The sequence below is a fragment of the Heloderma suspectum genome, chromosome 4 (genome assembly GCF_057233095.1).
Source record: "Heloderma suspectum isolate Gila_16-S chromosome 4, 16-S_ref, whole genome shotgun sequence".
Classification (NCBI taxonomy): domain Eukaryota; kingdom Metazoa; phylum Chordata; class Lepidosauria; order Squamata; family Helodermatidae; genus Heloderma; species Heloderma suspectum.
The window spans coordinates 244,838,206-244,856,656 of NC_139461.1; the positions used below are offsets into that span (position 1 = coordinate 244,838,206).

Consider the following 18,451-nt stretch of genomic DNA (forward strand, 5'->3'; position numbering starts at 1 on the left):
TATGTGTCTACTCAGAAGTAACTCTCACTTAGGTCAATGAGGCTTGCTGCTGAAATGCAGGTGCATCTAGACCTTCAAGGGAAAGGAGAAAGGGGTGGGGGAGAGGGGGGAAAGCCTCTTACTGGTTCAGCAGCCCCTGCCAATTCACTCCAACCCCCACCCGAAAGTATGTTCTGTGAAGCGATTTTTACTGGTGTGGAGCACTTCCTTGTGGAGTCCTGCATGGACCAAATTGCAGCAAAGCTGAGTCCTTTTAAAAAATCCGGTACGCCTCCATTTGCTTCTCCTTCCATTGTTGTGAGACGTGGTCCAGGTGAATTACACCTCAAACCAAAAACCAGTTTAGAGAAGTTTATTCAGTGGACCAGAACTGAACCTAAAGTCTGCCTTGAACCTGAGTCTGAACCAAACTCTAAACAAACAAACTGGCATCGTGTTCAAAATAAGTGATTTAATAAGTAGAAACCCAGGAGACTTTTTCAGGTAAGTTAGGAGAAATCCACTGTATTTCTTAAGTAGCCATTGCAGAAGAAGGGACAGAGAGGAGCAGGTTCTGGAATTGATAGTTTTGCTGTTTTCTGCGTTTATTCTGACCCCAAGTGCAAGCTGTCTTTCACAGATAAAGACCCCCACAAAAGTGAATCTAACTACTTTGGGCTAGTTTGAAATTTCCAGAGACTTAAATTTCAAATGACAAATGAAGTGTGGCTGATCTTTTCGATCAGAAATGTTTGGCTAGTTCAGATTATGGCCTTGAACAATTCCTTAGTGTTTTCAAAATTCCAGGAAGCAAGAGATCAACAAAAGGCCTGTAAATGTCATGGTCTCTGCTGTTTTATCGATGAGTCTCATCTTAGTAATAGTGAAAGTAAGAACATAAGAAGTTCCTTGCTAGATAAGAGCCATGTCTTTTGAGTTCAGCTTTCTTTTTCTGTCAACTGTGAGCCAAATGCCTTGGGAAGCTCACAAGCAGGGGACAGTTTTATATCCATCATATGTTATATTTGTCCCCAGCACCTGGTATGCTGCTTCTGACCATAGAGGTTCCATTTAGCCTCTATGGAACATAGAGGTTCCATTTAGCCTCTATGGAACATAGAGGTTCCATTTAGCTTCCTAGCTAACAGCCTTTGTTAGATTGATCATCCATCCATTTCTCTAATCCTTTTTAGAATCCATCTAATATAACTATCACCATATATTCCATAAGTAGATTATGTACTTTGAGAAGAAGTACTTTCTGAGTGTACTGTCAGTCTGGTTCTAGTATTAAGAGAGTGAAAGAGAGAGAAAATCTCCATTTCTGTATTAAACAGCCACTTTTTAAAATGAAACTCTATTGTGCCATCTCTTTTTAGCATGTTCTTCTAAACTGGGCGGTTTTTGTGAACCGCCCAGAGAGCTTCGGCTATTGGGCGGTATAGAAATGAAATAAATAAATAAAATAAATAAATAAAAACTAAGAAGCCTCAGATGCTTTCAGCTTTCCCTATTAGAAGATAATCCAAGCATTTGATCATGTGTAGGCTATAATCCTATGCACAGGTACTTGAAGACAGCCCCATTGAACAAAGTGTGGCTTGCTTTTCAGTAAAAATGTTTAGAACCTAGTTGCAAATTGCTTTTTCGTATCTTTTTGAGATAAACAGAACTGTACATGTTAAAATAAATGTGATTACATCAAAGATTTATATAAAGGCATTTAAACTGCATGGAGGGACAAAAACAGAAATACTTAAAATGAATTAAGTTCTGCTTTCTGTCCTGCTATGCTACTCAATGTCTAAAGAATATTTGGAGACTGACATTCATTTTGTTTCCTCTCACTTGTTACACCTTCCAGACCAGACAGTTATATTTATTATTTAACATTAGTGCATGCAAACTGCATGTTTAAAAATATAAGTTATTCTGAAATATAATGCATTATTTTTATAGGAGTTACACTATATTTGTAGAACTGTTATATTAATGTTTCTGTATAAATGTATCTGAACCAGTTCAAAAATAGTTCCAATCACTGAATTGGTTACTAAAGGTGCGATCCTATGCTTGTTTAACCAAGAAAAAGTCCTTCAACTCCCAGCATTACCCAGCCAGCTGTGTTGGCTTGGGAATGCTGGGAGTTATAGGAATGTTTTCTGTTTAAACTTGCATTGGATTGCGCCCTCTGCTGTTTTTTTTAAGTTAGCATCTGAACTGGAACAAAACCAGAAAGTTAAAACCCCCCACTAATGGATCTAACTGGAACTGAACCTAACTCTTGCTTGAGTCCTTCAGCTCTCTCTATCAGCAACAAGTACCACCCTTTTGGTTTAACACTGAGCCCATGGAAGAGTTCTATGAAACCTGAAAGTTATTTCACTCTTGTAGGATATTTAGTTGATGATATTTAAAGGTATTACGATACTTTTCTATTTGGATATTTTCTAATAGACAGAAACACTGCCTTGAATTTATTTTGCTTAAAATGGAACGTGTAGTCATTAAACTTCCTGGGGCACGAGATCTGGGGGCGAGAAGGGTAGTAGGAAATAATAATTGTGGGTGAAAGAGAAAAAGGAAGTGGTTAGGCAAAACACTTCAATAGGTTAACGGAAACAGAACTGAATGGGAAAGAGAAAAGAGAAGCACAGGTGCAGGCCAGGTTGAAGTTCCAGAAGTGAAAACAAATTTCCGGTATCCCCTGTAAGGAAGACCCCTTCTAGCCAGCCTGCAGATTCCCATAATTATGAGACTAGAATGGGTCTGTCCATGAATCCCATATGTGTATGATGGGATTTTGTAGACAGATCCAAGACATGTGAGGAGCTAAGGGGATGAGGAGGAAATTCCTTATTCAAGCAGTCACACCACCACCCTTAGGATAGAAATAGCACAATATGCATGTAGAAAGATAGTTGCCTCATAGACCTCTTATAATTTTCCATTGTAACTCTTTTCTGTTCTTTACATATATATGGTGTTAATTTACTGATTTAAAGTCCTTGAAATGGTCTACTCATAGCTACCTCATTATCACTTTCTTGAACAGCTCAGGCCTGGTTGAAGCTGGTGTCATGTATTTTTTTATTATATATATATATATATATAAAAATATAAATTTCTTGGCCACCTTTGAGGGCAGGAGCCCTCCCAAAGTGCCATACAACAATGAAACACATAATAAAAACCAGTGCAGTAATAAAAAGTAGTAAAAATAAAACTGTAAAAAACTCAGTAAAAACAGCAACAGGAGCAAACATTCCAAAAAACATCAAACACTAGCATAAAATAAAACTTACAACAGACAACTGCAGTTACAACGCAGTCTGATAATACATAATCAGGGGAAGGCCAGTGTTGAGTAGTATGTTTCAGGGCCTTCTTAAAATCTTGCAATGATGGGGCCTAGCAGACCCCTGATGGCAACTTATTCCAGAAGTTTGGGGCTACTGTGGAAAAGGTCCTCTCTTGTGTGGACACCCGCCGAAGTACTCTCATGGGGAGGCAAATGAGAAGGGCCTCTCTCAGTGATCTTAAAGTGTGGGCAGGCTGATATGGGTGAAGGTGCAAGTAATTTGGTCCCAAACTGTTTAAGGCTTTAAAGGTCAAAACCAGTACTTTATAATGGGCTTAGAAACATACCAGTCACCAGTGCAGTTGGCACAGTATAGGCGTTATATGATTGAATTGCCTCACCCCACACAGTACGTGGATGGCAGCATTCTGCACCAGCTGAAGTTTCTGGACCATCTTCAAAGGCAGCCCCATGTACAGTGCAAACCCTCCCCATATCCCTGAGAGGTTTTAGGGACAGTGCTTACCTGGGCTTGGTTTGTTTTGAACAGAAACATCACCACTGGAAAAGTTTTTGAGTATTTGGATTTATTTACAAACATACAAGTACAGGCAGACAGCATAACACTCCTACAGGTAGCAAATCCACTGGCCCTCATCAGATCCTTAGAGAGGCACCTCAGCATTCCAAGATGCCTTTAGCTTTCCAGAGCTCAGAACTTGCTCTCTGCTTCTTTCTCACTCTGGGTGCTTCCAGATGGAGGGCTCTTAATGACAGAAGGCACTGTACAACTGTTCCATCCTTTTCTTCTTTTTGGATTTTCTCTGTTAAAGAAAAAGACAGAAGAAGCAATAAGAAAACACAGGAGGTCACGAGTAGAAGATGTTATCATCTTGACCCCTGTAAACATCTGTTAATGAGGCAGGGAGATGGTGCCTTAAAAACCTTGTGTGGAAGCACCCATTGTTTCAAACTGCAGGTGGTTTTCTCTCCCACTGTTGCAAAAACTTGTTTCTATTCTTTTTACGGACAGAGTGACTTAAATTTCACTATCCTTATCTGTGATGGGGTAGAAAGGTATGTCACCATCCGATAGCCACTTCTGTCAAGGAAAACATCAATCATACATCTTGAGCAATGAGTCAGCAGACACAGTAACAAAAAGGAGGTATGGCTGGCCATAAGAATATGGTTTCAGTGGCATATATATATGGAGTAGGACATAGAATTTTGGTATCTTCTAGACAAACTAAAGAGGAAAGAATTCAGTCTTACCTCCCTTCTTTCAGTTTCTCCACCTGGGACTCCTGAAATATAATAACATTTTTTTAATCCCTATCTTTCACAAACATCACTTGCTCCCCCACACTACTATTGAAGATAGCACTGAATTCCTAAGAACAGTTTACCTTCGGAGCTGTTCATGTTATAACCTCCTTCAAATACTTGGGGAATTTGTGACACCTTGTTAAAGTACAGACTTCAGTTGCCTAAAATACCTATTGCAGCTGAAGGGAAGTGCTAAAAACCAAAAACCTCCAGACTGTTAAGAATGGATGATGATGATCTTTTAGTTGAATGGAATGTTACCACCATGGAAAGCATAAAGGTGCATCTCTTAAAAGTGCTATGTGTTTGATGCTTCGCCAGCCACTGGTGACCTAAATGTAACCATGTACTTGCTACAAACAAAAGCACTGTGTCCAGAGCTTAAGAGTAAGTCTCAAAAGATAAGGAAGAACCAATCTGAAACCTTGCTTTAGCATCCCTGGCAAAAGAAACTGGAAGACAAGGCATATGTTTATAGTTACTAAATGAAACATATTCTTAGGTTGATCTGCTATTGTAGTAACCCCAGAAGATACCTGGTCTGACTATTTTTCTGTCTAACAAAGAGAGATAATATTTCCTGTCTTCAAGGGCCGTTTGAGAGGCTTAAAAAAGGGTGAGGTTGACTAGCCTTCAATGATACATTTTGCAGTCGTGGAGACAGTTGTATATAAATCTATACTTCTGTTTTTTCAACAGTAAAATGGAGATGGCTTAACTATCTTTGTATTGACAGGATTTAATACTTGTAAATAATGAGGCCACTGTAAACAGAGCTGGTTAAAATTGTAGGGATGGAAATGGTTCAGGCTGTGTTGCTTGATAAGGCAGGAACTCTTGATGGCCTTGTTAATAAATAATCTGTGTGCACTCATTGTTTAAGATGTGCACACTTTTTTTTTGCTCGGTTCTTATGCTTCATTTAAAATATTTAATAATTGCCTTTCTGCCCATCAGCTTTCAAAGCACTGTACAGTAACATTAAAATCATTAAAATCAGGACAGAATAAAAAGCCAAAATAATTTTAAAAAGCCAAAGGTTTGGTGAAACAGTATAGTTTTCAATGGCTGTTGAAAACCCAAAAGGGATGGAACCAACAGGTCTGATCTCCCTAGAGAGAGAGTTCCATAGTCAGGGTGCTGTTATAGATTATTTGTTTGTTATCTTTTTATTAGTTTGGCTAATGGGAGGTGACAAATAGATGTCTAATGTAAGGTACTTTTCTTTATTGCCTAAGCAAAGTTAAGTTGTTGATCGATCACAAGCTGAATATGAGCCAACAATGTGATGTGGCTGCAAAAAAGGCAAATGCTCTTTTGGGCTACATTAATAGAAGCATAGCTTCCAAATCCTGGGAAGTACTAGTTCCCCTCTACTCAGCACTGGTTAGGCCTCATCTGGAGTACTGTGTCCAGTTCTGGGCACCACACTTTAAGAAGGATGCAAACAAACTGGAGAGGGTTCAGAGGAGGGCAACAAAGATGATCAGAGGACTGGAAACAGCCCTATGAAGAGAGACTGAAAGAACTGGGCATGTTTAGCCTTGAGAAGAGAAGACTGTGGGGAGGTATGATAGCACTCTTCAAGTACTTGAAAGGTTGTCACAAAGAGGAAGGCCAGGATCTCTTCTTGATCATCCCAGGGTGCAGGACACAGAAGAATGGGCTCAAGTTACAGGAAGCCAGATTCCGGCTGAACATCAGGAAAAACTTCCTGACTGTTAGAGCAATACGACAATAGAACCAATTACCTAGGGAGGTGGTGGGCTCTCCCACACTGGAGGCATTCAAGACGAGGCTTGAACAGTGAAATATCAGAATGAAACTTGGTATGTAAATTCAGATCATTTATCATCACCATCATTTTAATTTGTATGCCATTCTCCACAAAATGTGCCCCAAATGGCTCACAACACAACAGCAATACAAAAACAAAAATGCATACCAGTACATCAATTGCAATAGTACATCATCACAATAAACAACCCAAACAATTCCATTCACTAATACTAACACCTTAAATTCATTACAAAATGGACAGTAGCAACCATTTCAACACATCAGTTGTTACTACTTACCAGTAAAGTGCAAACCAAAGCCAAATACACCAAGCCTTTCCAATGTATTGAGTCATTAACAAACAACACAACTTGCAACCAGAAAAGTTCACGGTGCAGAAAATAGCAACTAGATTTCTTACAGCCTGCAGCAGCTGATCTTTCCCATGCCCCACTCTCATTCTGATGCAGTTCTTAAAGCTCCAACAGAGACCAGGTGCTGCTGCTTAATCTCTTCCCATGTGCCCCGGCTATTCCTGCTGTTTATGTTACTAAGGTTGCAATCCCATGCATGCTGAGGCAGAAAAAAGTCCAACAACTCTCAGCGTGCCCTAGCCAGCATGGCTAGCTGGGGAATGCTGGGAGTTGTAGGACTTTTTTCTGTCTCAGCATGCATAGGATTGCACTCTTAATAATAAGTCATGTTACTGACGCAAAAAATGAGTGCAGTCCACCAGTCTGAGAGTGTTTGACATTGTAGTCAATCAAGAACTTCTGCATGCAGAAAAAGATAATTGCCTGTGTCTTGCTGTGAATCTTGAACGCTGTCATTTACTAGCACTAATATTTTCATATAATACCAGTGTCATCATACTCATGCTGCTCTGTTCTCAACATTCATAGATGCTGTTTCCCAAGTGAACTGATTCCTTTTCTATTGTGACAAAAGCCTGAGTTGTTAACATGGCTTTCCCTTTAAATTATGCATTGTAATTCCTTTCATGTGTGTATTGGAGTGTCATCGAAGTTGGACTCGATGGTCTTATAGGCCCCTTCCAACCCTACTGTTCTGTGAAGCTGCTGCTTCTTTTCTTGATAAATGTTTGGTATTTGGCTCAGTTCTCTTTTTTCCCCAACAGACCTATTTTTAGTTCTTCATCAGATGCCTGCCCAGGATAATTTTGTTACTGAATCTGAAGTGACTTCTGCTATTTTTCTTAGATATTTGTCAGTGTTTAGAAATAATTGATCGCTTCCTCCACTCCAGTTGATTTTTGAGCCAAACCAAAGGGATTCTTGGCTCCTAACAAGATGGTTTCACTATTAGGAAAGAATCTTAACAGTGTGGTTTATGAAGTTGTGGCATTCATTCCCAGGTTCATATTACACAACTATTTTTGCTTCATTCGTTATATATGGACTTCTGAAGGAGTAGATCTGGAGAGTTGTAACGACCTGTCACACAAATATGTTTTTTGTTATATAAGCATTATTAATAATCACATTTGTACCCCACCCCTTCCATCAAGGAGCTCAGGGTGGCAGATGGGTCCATAGCCAGGAGTGGCTATACCCCCCCCATTTTTTCTCTGCCCCCTAAATTTTTTACAAGCAAATAATTAAAAAACAGTTTACAATTTTGTCTTTAAAAGGCCTACAAACCAGATGAACTGCTTCCCCCTACTTTTTTGCCTCTCCCTGCAGAACTTTTAGGTTGTCTATGGGCCTGGTGGCATAGATGGGGTTCCTCTGTTTTTTTCTTACAACAACTCTATGAGACAGTGGCTTGACATGAATAGAAGTGGAAACATATTCTCTCCACACCTGATCATACTATTCAAAACCAGTTTGCTGGATCCTGGATAAATGGGATAAGGTCACACTGTCATGGATTTGCCACAAAAGGTTGGTGGCACAGTCCTCAGCGTACTCAGAATGATTACTGAAGAAAGTGACTGTTCCCCACATGTGTGCACATGCACACACACGTGCACACACATGCAAAAGCAAATGCTGACTTGTCTTGGAGCTGCAGGCCCCAGGCAATTAAGCATGTTGCATAGAAGATAATTAGGAATTCAGAAAAGTAAATAAATAATAAGGTAACTGGTACCAATAGACAAGATGCAATCAAGTTCACAATGAATTCTGGGTAACTGGCATAAAAAATAATGGTCAAGATGACTTGGATAGTATCCAAAGAGAAAATGCTGACTTGAAGCCATGTCACATGGGCCAGAAGTTTTTTTGAGTAATGAACAGGTGCAAGACTGTATAATTCCATGTCAAAAGTGTACTGATAAGTTTTTACTTATCAATTAAATGAGCAAAAAATATTGTGTAAGTTATACACGTCAAAAACCTTGATACAGAGATGTCTAGAAACATGTATTACTCAGGTTTAATTGGCAAACCTTGGGTAAAGAGTTTCAAAATTGATCTTATCTAGCTGAAAGGTGTATGTGTAAGTCTTTTATATATATTCCAGTGTTTAGAGAATGTTTAATAACAATGAAATAATTAAGACTGTGAGCCCTAATTTATGAGACAGTAGATAATATTAGTTATGAGGTAATTTTTTATACAAAAAGGGTATACATACGTGCTGATTTTAGAATGTGGGAGCTTCTTCTTAGAAGCTAACCAGGCCTGTGCATGTGTCAGCTAGATAGCCTATTCAGCACTGAATAGAGAACTTGGTACTTAGAATGAAATCTCTCATTTTTAAGCTATTAAGATTTAAGGATCTTTAGCAAAGCTGTGTTTAACAGAAGAACTGTTTTTTATGTCATTATATGCAAGTTATATACTTATGTGATGCTGTAAGTACATCTCTAATAAAAATAATAAATGGATCAAAAATATTTTCCTGTACTAATTCTTGTTAGTAGAAAACCTAGATTGTAATCCATGAAGCAATCTCATGGAGATTGCATGAAGTGCATGAAGCACGGCCTGCAGCTGTGCTCTGGGTAGGGCTGTGAAGGCTCAGGCTTAAAACCCTTCAGTTCTAGGTACATTGTGCTGGAACAATGTCTCTGCACACCAGCTGTCAGACTCCTGCCTTGTATTTCCTTGATAATCTCACTCTTCTTTGGAACTCCCTGTGCTTGGACGTTAGATTGCCTACTAACCTTGCCTTTGGCACTGACTGTGACTAAATCCATGGAGCTCTGTCCTTGCACCAGCACCATCCAGACATAGAGGAACAGCTGTAAACATATTTGATTTAGTGTCAGTGTCTCCGACTCTGTTAATGGGAGTTCTGGTACAAATGCTGACCAAGAGATTATTAACTGCTTTGATAAAACCTTTGCTGCTCAATTAATATTGCAGCTCACTGCAAAATATTCTTATATCCCGATGTCAGCCATACCTCAAACATCTGAAATAACTAAATGACTGAGGATATTATAGCCTAGTAATGAGCAAACATTTCTATGGTATCAGTTACATTTCTGTACAAGCCACACATTTTATGGCCACACACGTTTCAGAATTTAAAAATGTAATGCGCGCTACCAAAATTGTCAGACCCAATTCCCAAATAGGTCAGCCCATAGTGTGCCACTGGAAATAGTTACAGAGAGCAGGTGTACTTTAATGTTAGGCTCCAGATGTTCGGAACAAGCAACTGGTGAAGGCATCTGGAATGTCGGACTACTAGGTGGACCATGGCAATTTTTGTGTTCTTACATTTAATACGTGCCATCAACCTGTACACATGAGAAAACAAATCAGAAAACAAGGGGTGAAAATGAATAATAAAAACACATACCTCTTGCAGGTCACCATAAAAAATGAAGTATCTGAAACATGCATGCTATCTGACTATTCGGTTGTGCACAAACTTTCTGCTTGCATGTATATTCTAAATTATTCCAACCCTTCTGGTCTATTTCAGTTAACTCTGGAAATTGTAGCAGTGATAAGAGGCTAAGGGAGCAATTCTGTGGCCCCTAGACATTGTCTGAAGGGCCATAGGATAGTGGAGAGTCTAACTTCTTGGTTAGAGGCAGTGCTCCAACCTCGGAAGGGGCAGTTGGAGGTCCAACCACCACCACCCGGCCTTCTCACAGCCACATGGAAAGTAATGTGCTGGCTGGCTTCCAAGGTCAGAAAATCAACCTGGGAAAGGGGGTGTTCTGGTGGGCAAGGGGGTGTTCTGGTGGGCGAGAGGGGAAGATACCGGAGAGGTCAGGTTACAAGCTATCCTGAGCCTCTTCCAGTTTCCTTCCCTTCCCCTTTGAAGCCCCATCACTAGATGGGCAAAAAAGCCCGTATAGTGAAAAATGCAATGATTGGAGGACTTGGCAGGGCTTTAGATACACAGACGTCTCTGAGTTCTGAGACTTCCATCTCGTGAGGGCACAACCTATAAGGGTTGCGCCCTGAGTAATTTACAGAGAATTCTCAGCACCCTAAAACCTAAATGTTAGACTAGTTAAAAGCCACTGGTATAATGCTTTGTTGGTAATGGACATCTCTCTGTTTTGGTGTAATAATTTTTATTTTTTTTAAAAAAAAGAAAAAACACAACAACAACAACAACATAAACACACAATACACATACACTAAAATATCTCTTAAAATTGCAAGATCTTTGGCTCCTCTTACATAACAAATGCTTATTATTATTCTCTAGTTCTTATCTTACTTGTATATCATACATTGAGTTCACAGACATTATCTCATTTCTCTCCTAATTTTAACAACAACAACAAAAGAGAACCATCCCAAAGTTCAAAATCCACATACATAGATATCATTTTTCTCTATTTCTTGTACAAATTCTATAAAAGGTTTCCAATCTAACATAAATTTAGTTGTTGATCCTTCTTTAATTATAATAGTAAGTTTTGCCATCTCTGCCAGCTCCATCATTTTCATGATCCACTTGCTCACAGTTGGTATTGTTTCATTCTTCCACTTTTGTGCATACAATAACCTTGCAGCCATTGTCATGTAGAGAAAGAGGGTTCCCCTCTTCTCTTTTACATGTTTATCTGTTAGTCCCAATAAAAAGGTTTCTGGCTTTAATTCTATAGTAGTCTTTAATATTCTTTGAGCTAAAGACTGTATTCGTTTGCAAAATGTTTTAGCTTTTTTACAAATCCACCATAAATGATAAAACGTTCCTTCTTGATCTTCACATTTCCAACATTTTCCAGAAACACCTTTATACATTTTAGACAATTTAAACGGTGACATATACCATCTATACATCATCTTATAAAAATTCTCTTTAAGATTCGTACATAAAGTAAATTTTAAATCTTTTCCCCACATACTTTCCCACTTTTCCATTCATATATAATGACCAACATTTTGTGCCCATTTTATCATACAATCTTTTACTTGTTCATCCTCTGTCTCATACCGTAACAGTAATTTATACAGTTTAGCAATAACAGTGCTGTTACAAACTCAGATTCTGTTTGTTCAAATCCACCATTTTTCTCATCTATTTTAAACCTTTCTTTAATTTGCAAACATGAAAACCACTGACATACATGACCTTCTTCCAATAAGTTTTCCCTTGATTTTAACTTATATTCCCCTTGTGACAGTTCCAGTAAATCATTTTATCTTATCCATTTCTGCGTGCTATCAAATTTTCTTCTATGCATTGCTTCTTGTGAAGATATCCAACATGGTATTTTTTGATAGAACCTTAATTTATATTTATTCCAAATTCTTAATACAGCCCTTCTTATATAATGATTATTAAAATCTACATTCACTTTTGTTTTATCATACCACAAATAACCATGCCACCCATAGACATATCTCTCTGTCTTAACCACAGAGCAGCGATGAAAGATTCCCTGCCTCCCTGGATCTTGGGACAACACGGAACTCTTGCCTCTGCACTCTGATGTAGAGTTGGCATGGCCTCCATCTTCTCTGGTGTCCCCTGCTTCTAAGCACTGACATAAGCTCTGCTACATTTAGCTATGGGATATTGAAAAGCAGGTCTTCTTGCAGCTCCATATTTCAAATCTATAAGGGAAGCCTGGATTTTGGCCAGGCTAGATGGAGCAATGTGACTCCCTGCTTACTTTGTTAGGGTTCAGCTTCAGCTTATTCCTCCCCATCCAGCCACTCACCGTCTCCAGACATTTGGACAGGGATTCTACGGCCAACCTTGGTGAAGATTTGAACGAGAGGTAGAGCTGCGTGTCATCCGCATACTGATGACACAGCACCCCAAACCTCCTGATGATAGCCCCCAGCGGCTTCACACAGATGTTAAATAGCATCGGGGAGAGGATGGAACCCTGTGGCACCCCACAAGTGAGTGGCCATGGGTCTGAAACCTCCTCTCCCAGTGCTGCCCTCTGGTACCTGCCAGAGAGGAAGGACCGGAACCACCGCAATACGGTGTCCCCAATGCCCAACCCCTCCAGGCGGTCCAGGAGGATACCGTGGTCAATGGTATCAAAAGCCGCTGAGAGGTCGAGGAGAACAAGGAAGGAGCATTCACCCCTGTTCAGAGCCCTCCTCATATCATCCACCAAGGCAACCAAGGCCATTTCTGTCCCATGCCCAAGCCTGAAGCCCGACTGAAATGGGTCTAGATAATCAGTTTCTTCCAAGTGTGCCTTCAACTGCATCACCACCACCCACTCAATCACCTTGCCCCAAAATGGCAGATTTGAGACTGGGCGAAAGTTGTCCAGAACTTGGGGATCCAAGGAGGGCTTCTTTAAGAGCGGTCTTATCACTGCATCCTTGAAGGCTGATGGCATCACTCGCTCCTCAAGGGAGGCGTTCACCACCACCCTGATCTCCTCACCCAGTCTCTCTCTGCAGCCCATAATGAGCCAAGATGGGCAAGGATCAAGTAAGCAGGTGGCCGGCCTTACAGATGAAAGCACCTTGTCCACTTCATCTGAAGGAAGAAGCTGGAACCGATCCCACAAAACCGGTTTGCCACAGGCTGCCTCTTGCTCACTAACTGTATCCACAGCGCACGGAGTAACACTCCTAATCTGATCAATTTTATCTGCAAAGTGCTTTGCCAAGGCCTCACAGGAGGCCTTAGAATGCTCCAGTGGTTCCGGAGCCACAGGACCGACCAGGCTCCGGACCACTTGGAAGAGCTTCCTGGGACAGCACTCTGCAGACGCGATAGAGGCAGCATAATATTCCTTTTTTGCTGCCTTCACCGCCACGTGATAGGCTGAAGATACAGCTCTAGCCTGTGTCTGATTGTCTTTGGAGCGAGACTTCCGCCACCGGCGCTCTAGCCTTCTCACCTCCTGTTTTAGAGCTCGCAACTGTGGATTGAACCATGGTGCAGTCCGAGCCCTGTTCAGGGGGAGAGGGCGTTTCAGAGCCACCCGATCTAATGCCCCAGTGATTGCGGCATTCCAGCCACCCACCAGGGTCTCGTCCGAGTGGCCGTTGGCGTGCTCCAGAGAATCCCCAAGCGCATTCAGGAATCCATTCGGATCCATAAGACGCCTGGGGCGGACCATTTTAATGGGTCCTCCACCCCTGTGGAGGGGTTGTGGAACCGAGAAGTCTAACGTCACCAGATAGTGAACTGACCATGACAAGGGGGTGGTGGATATCCCCCGACTTCCAGATCACTCCCCGTTTCTCCAGAAACAAACACAAGGTCTAGTGCATGACCAGCCTGGGAAGCTGGCAGGGAGCCAAGTTGTCCCTCCTCAACTTCCCTGCCCCAAGTCTGGAAATAACAACCCTTCTTACATCTCCACTCAGTTGTCAGATTAGCAATTCCATCTGTTGCCTATAGCAGCCTTCCCCAACCTGATGCCCTCCGGAAGTGTTGGACTACACCTCCTGAAATGCTGTGTGAGGGAATTCTGGGAGTTGTAGTCCAACTAAAGGGCACCAGGTTGGGGAAGGCTGTCCTCTAGAATTGCACTGGTGACACGAGCACAGTTAGAATATGGTGCAGCTCCCAGGAAACCATGATCTCCATGAAGTCCCAAGGTGCTCCTGTGAGGATGGCCTCCGAATGTGCATTGAAGTCCCCCAACATCAATAAGTTAGGGGACTGCACACGCACATCAGAGACCACCTCAAGCACCTTGGCCAGGGAGTCAGTTGTGCAACAGGGTGGACAGTACATGAGCGGAATCCCCAGACTGCCCTTCGGGCCCAACCTCCAGTACATGCACTCAGCAACCTTGGTCTCCCGGAGAGGTGGTCTGGTGAAGGACTCTCGGTAGATAACAGCCACTCCCCCTCCCCGATCCCCAGCCCTCGGCTGCTGTGCATACGAAAATCCAGCTGGACACATGGCTGCAAGAGTTGGAGCAGCAGCCTCGGCCAGCCAGGTCTCTGTAATACATGCCAGGTCTGCAAGTTACTTTCCTTACACCACATCTTGTATATAGTATGGTGCTATTTAAAGAATTTTTTTTTAAGCTTGGCTGTCCTTGGCTGTTCGCAGTAGGGTGACCTGTTTGCTGCCATATATTATATGTAAATATGCCAATTTCTTTTTGTGAATTCAAGACAGATTTAGGAATGCTACATTGTTGTTCTTGCTCTGCAATATGTCATGGGAGTCCTGGGTAGATGGCCCTGGAGTCCATGGGAACAACACCATAGGTGTTGTTCACCTATGTCATATTCCACGGTGAGCGTGATCTCAAGACAATTGGAAAGTAAAGGATTGTCCAGATGGCAGCTTCTCCCACAGCTGGTAGCATCGGTCTGGAAACTGGAGAGAAGGTAGTACAAGAAAGAGGAATACACTAGTGCAGGAATGGGCAGACTTCGGGGTTGTGGGATCTACTTAAAAAATTTTTTAATTTAAAATTAGATTACTTTAATTTTTGCTACAACCTTGAGTTCCACTAACCAGAGACAGTTGCAAAGACATACACTTAGAATTACACCTAGGAATGTGTTTTGAGTTCCAGAAAAGGGAGCTCAAAGTCTTTCTGTTACTCCCCACACGTACCTTCTTTCATTTCAGCAGTCTAATTTAGGGTGGGATGGGGGAGTCATTTTGCTGTTCCTGTTGTTAAGCAACTAGGAGCCAGAAACCAATGCTGATCTACTGCAAACTATCCAAAAATGTAGCAGTAGATCCCAGTCTTCCTTCTGCTTACCCCTGTCCTAGTACAGGGGATTTGAGCAACAGTTTTTTGGACTGTGGTTCTTGTGGTGGTCCTGTTCATCCCTGGCCTGGGGTGTGCACTAGCAGAGATCAGTGGGGATTGGTGTGTTGTCTGTATGCAGCTTGCAGGCATCAGATACTCTAAAAAAATGTTTTAACTTTTTTAACCTGTTGTTTTATTCTTTTACCATGTTGTTCACTGCTCCAAAATCTTCTGATGTGGAGCGGTATATAAATATTGTAAATGAATAAATAAATCAGCATGCTTGACATTTAAACAAAAAGCAACCACCTGTAAGCTTTCAAAGGACCAACTCGTATATTATAATTGGCGGCTTGTTTGTGCATTTAGCAGCTCAAACAAGTAGCTTATTTACACAAGCAGTGTAATGTATAAGGTGGCAAGTTGTGCGGTCCTGTGGCAGCAACTTTTGTGGACAGGGAAGTACATTTTTGACAAGGATGGACAAGCTGTGGCCCTCCAGATATTTTGGCCTACAACTCCCATCAGTCCTAGCCACCGTGGCTAATGTTGAGGGATGATGGGAGTTGTAGGCCAAAAACTCTGGAGGGCCACAAGTTTCCCAATGCTGATTTAATAGCTCCCTTATTTAGAGACGTTCCTTCCATATTATTGTGAGAGTACCTGTCTCTGGCATTACACTGTTTACATGATTAGACCGCTTGCATGTGCTATTAAAAGCACACACCGTGGCCAGTGGAATGTATGAATTGGCCCAGAGTTGGTCTTCAGTTTCTCGACTGCCTGTTCAGCAGCTGTTTCTAGCAGCCAAACCTGGAACTGATTCTGCTTGTGACCTATGCCGGATGATAGTCCTTGTTTGCTCTTCTTTCCCTCAGTGAGTTTCTGGCAGAGTTTTGCTGAAGTCTGTCTTTGTGCCTTTCATAAAGGAGTAGCACTTATGCAGGCAAAGGGAAATGCGAGAACCACAGGGCGTGATTAATACAGGAATCTAATCTTATTCTTCCCAACAATGGGGCCTTTTCTTCTCCACCTGCTGGGTTGCTGTGAAGAATTAGAATTAGTATTGAGGAATGTGTGTGAAATGCTGTTTGGTTTTCAGTAATTAGAAAACCATCAGGCAAATAACCTCTACCCTTTCTGGATCCCAGGTCATTTAGATATATTATTTCAGTTCTGTACTGGATTCTTTCTTGTTGAGAGCATATTACTTCAGAGAGGGAGAGTGGGCAGGCGAATACGATCTGTTTTTCTGTCTACAGTCCCTGTGACCACACTGAGAGACCTGGTTACAGCTTTATTACACTAACCCAGCGTGATGCTGAATCATGTTGATATTATGTACTATAAATAGAATTATTTTTTGCAGAGTGATAAAGTAGCCTGCCAGTTGCAGATTAGATAGAATCTAAGGATTAATCTAGGGATGGGAACTTGTGGCCTTTTAAATGTTTTGGACTATAGTTCCTATCAGCCTTAGCCAGCATAGTCTGTGGTGAGGGATGATGGGAGTTGTATGCCAGAACATCTGGAGGGCCACAGGTTGCCCACCCCTGAAGAAATTATTCCTTAAATTGTTCTCTCATGGCCCTCTTCACATCTTTATTGAATACATGTGGTTGTGGGGACCTTCAGGCACTGCTACATTAATGAAGAGGCAATGGAAACTCTTCATCAAAACTCCTCCTACCCACCTCACAAATAATTTACACTGAGTTACTGGCATAGAGTCCTCTCTGCTTCCCTACTTTACTGTCTGATGTATAAACAGCTCAAAGCAGTACAGAGTCTCTGTAGGTGCATTCCAACATTACGCTAAACCGTGATGTAGCATGACATGAATAAGCTTACGTGAGCCTTGGCCTCCTAACCTGCTGACATGGCCACAAGGAGGAGGACAGAAGCTTTTGCCTCCCTATTATACCTTAACCACAGCTTGCTGTGGCGTCTGAATTAACAAACTGTGGTTAGTGTTAACAGTGGAATATTTGAAACAAGCCAACTTGAACTCATGGTCAGTTAGCATTCTCTACTACCGCTGTTGTGAATAGTTACTCAGCTGAATTGTCAGAAGCTGTACTTTTTGCATTTCCTTACCATTTGACTTCAGATGACTGATAATTTAGGGAAAATGTCTGAGCAAACACTTGTGCAATGTAATATTTCTGGAGAGGGAGCAACAGTGATGTAGAGGTACAGCAATTATACTTTGCAGTGGATATCTAGGAGATGGCTGGTAGCCAACACATGTAAATGGTTTGGAAGTTCCAGCGTACAGGAAAACAGGATTGCAGTTGAGCTTGTTCATTTTTACTCATAAGTGGGCATAAGATTTCAGCCTGAGGATTAAAGGGGCTGAATTTCAAGAGAGAAATCCTAAAAATAATTTTAAGACCGATGTAATTCATAGATTCATCACTGACATCTTTGCTTTCCTACTGCTTCTTGTATTCATTCCCCCCATGTATCAAAGTCCATCCCACTTCATTCTGGTACCTGTTGATTTTCTGTCAAAGTCTTTCCACTTTGTCTCCAGTTACAAAATTATTTTTCATAATCATATAGCCTCTGATATTTGAAAACTAGTCAGCAGGTAATTGAACCAAAAGATAACTACGCTTGCTGGGAGGATAATCATAATGACTAGCAATTACTAGAACTTAAGATGCTCAATCACAGTGTTCTCCTGGTACAGTGGTCTTGATAGCAGATTATGTCATTCATATTAATTTGCACAGCATTTTTAATATGAAAAGTGTGTTATATTCTTCATCATCATTGCAACCTTGCAAAGAAGGAAACTGTAAGCAGTACACTTCATGTTGGAGTTCTTATTTTGCAAATGATGAATCAACTGAAACTGAGATGCAGATCTGTTGCAGGCCACCTATTAGGTTCAAAGATTGGATGGGATTTAAGCCCATATCTTTGGGGCCTTAATCCAGTAGTTTATCCACTGATGCATGCATTATTTC

General features: G+C 41.3%; 1 protein-coding gene across 2 annotated transcripts in view; it reads left to right on the plus strand.

Moving 5' to 3' along the window:
* Positions 1–18,451, plus strand: part of BLTP3A (bridge-like lipid transfer protein family member 3A) — a 72,366-nt gene that overhangs the window by 6,471 nt on the left and 47,444 nt on the right. The gene's annotated exons all lie outside the window — the stretch shown is intronic.